We start from the raw sequence: 2,500 nt of genomic DNA on the forward strand, positions 1-2,500 counted from the left end.
TCCAGGGCTTCTCTCAGATACTGCTAGAATTATGGCATCTCAAACAACATTATCTTCTGGTTACCTGGGAAAAAAGAGATGCTTTCCACTCGAGCAGCCAATCGTGACCTTTCCGTACATGCCCCAGAGGTGTTTTATGGCGGTGTTAGAAGCGGCGGAGAATGACACGTTAGCCAACATGTTGTCACTTGCCTTCCAGAGAATGATGCCCCTCAATGACTTTATTGCCAAGGCACAGATAAGCCAAGCGCGACACGGCATGAGTTTGGCCCCTCTTGAGAAAGGGGAAATTGTATCAGGTTCCCACAGCGAGAGAACCCGTTTGCTATTAGGAGTAAGGGCCGGTGTCATCCGGCCACTCGGGTCATGTGGAGAAAGAAAAAGTAAAGAACTCTAGCAAACAAACCCTCCCCAATCCACCTGAATGCGACCAAACCCACCCCGACTCCAATTGTCTCTTCTCTTCTCTTCTCTTCTCTTCTCTTCTCTCTCTTCTCTTCTCTTCTCTTCCTCTTCTCTTCTCTTCTTTTCCTTCTCTTCTCTTCTCTTCTCTTCTCTTCTCTTCTCTTTCTCTTCTCTTCTCTTCTCTTCTCTTCCTCCCTCTCTCCTCCACCTCCCTCTCTCTCTCTCTTTCCTCCCTCTTCTCCTCTCCTCTCCCCTCTCCTCTCCTCCTCCTCTCCTCTCCTCTCCTCTCCTCTCCTCTCCTCTCCTCTCCTCATCCTCTCCTCTCCTCTCCTCTCCTCTCCTCTTCCGCCCTCCGTCCCTTTTCACATGAAGTTCTCTTCTGCTTTTTCTCCCAATCAACTTCCTTTAACTAGCTGTTTATGAGTTTTATGGAGCATCTAATCTGTGAGAAGATAACACTCATGAAGCTATCTGTGTGATAAGATGTCAGACCGTGTTTGCCTATCACTGTTTGTCTTTGGGATTTATGCTGTCTGTGTGTGTGTGTGTGTGTGTGTGTGTGTGTGTGTTTGTGTGTGTGTGTGTGTGTGTGTGTGTGTGTGTGTGTGTGTGTGTGTGTGTGGCGGCGTGGGCGTGGTGTGCGTGTGTATGGCATGTGCATGCTTGGTGTTCCCTTACGACTTTGTACACAATCTCCTCTCTGTCTATCATTCTATGTCTGTCTGTCTGTCTGTCTGTCTGTCTGTCTGTCTGTCTGTCTGTCTGTCTGTCTGTCTGTCCTGTCTGTCTGTCTGTCTGTCTGTCTGTCTGTCTGTCTGTCTGTCTGTATTTGTCTTTCTTTTGTTCTCTCACTGTATCATTCATCAGTCATAGTTGCATTGTGTTTGCTGAAACTGTGTTATGTCTTTCTCACTTCGCTTCTCTCGCTTGCTCTGGTTTTACATGTGGGCATGTTTGCATGACTGAACAAATGCAAAGTCTAGCCGGGGCCATTTATGATATGCTATGCTAAAGCTGCATGGACTCAATTTACATGAAATACATGTTGATCTGTGACGTGTATTCCACCAGCCTCTCCTCTCCTCTCCTCTCCTCTCCTCTCCTCTCCTCTCCTCTCCTCTCCTCTCCGTGCTGCAGCCTTTTCTCAACATGCTCAATACAATCTTAGCAATTTCTACCAAAATCTCCCTATGGCAAACTTCCTAATATCTGAGTTCAAAACCGGTTTCCGTCTCAATGTGTCTTTCTTGTAGTACTGTTTTTTTTCCTTCATTCCCTCCATAAATACATTTTGCATTTCTTGCCATGATTGAAGAGGAACTAAGCATCACTAGCCAGCACGGTGGCTGTCTGTCGCTCCAAAGGGAGGGAGGGTAGAGCCCTCGTTCGTTTGGAAAACGGAGGTTCTACTTCATTTGCTCCGACGAGGCAGTGCAAAGTGGGAGGGAATGTATATTTAGCTCCCATGCTGTAATTGTGGCGCGCTAATGATGTAGACACATTCTCGCTGGCTGTTTACGGAAGCCCTCTTCTTTAATTTGCGACTGGTGCGAATGCCAAATGCCTATGCCTAATGACTGGTGTTTGCTAAAAGATGCTATTTGCATGCACTTTTTTTTTTCTTGTCGAATTTGCTTGTGTGTCAAGAGGAGGATGGTAGACGGTCCGTCAGTGGTAGATTATGACAAGAAGAGTTCATTGTGTAAACATGAATTAAAGATTTACTTGTAACGTAATCTAATGTAACTTCTGTCAGTATTTCCTGTTCAATGTGGCAAAGGGTAGAGACGTGGTGTGCATGCGGAGGAAATTAATTAGCTATATCTGCACTATTTTTGCAGAATTATTGCCTACTTTTTGTAGATTGTTCAGATTGTCCAGAATAGTCTAGGGTGGAGTGCTTATAGGAGTAGGTGAATGTTGTTTGTTGTGAATCATTTTTTGTGCTTAAACAGTTGAAGTTACATACCGAACATACCTCCATAAACGCAACATGGAGCAAAGACATCACCTTGAATCTTCAATAAACGTGGCAGGGTTGTAAGCTTCTCTTCCCCTCCTGTGATTGGAGGTTAGTTGGCCTGTGTGTTTGCCA

At 45.4% G+C, this 2,500-nt stretch overlaps 1 pseudogene across 1 annotated transcript in view; it reads left to right on the forward strand.

The window, feature by feature from the left end:
- LOC310865664 (homeobox protein Meis1-like) overlaps positions 1 to 2,500 on the forward strand; it is a 53,613-nt pseudogene that overhangs the window by 31,749 nt on the left and 19,364 nt on the right. The window lies entirely within an intron of this gene.

Source organism: Protomyctophum parallelum (genome assembly GCF_964188405.1).
Source record: "Protomyctophum parallelum genome assembly, chromosome: 10".
Lineage (NCBI taxonomy): Eukaryota > Metazoa > Chordata > Actinopteri > Myctophiformes > Myctophidae > Protomyctophum > Protomyctophum parallelum.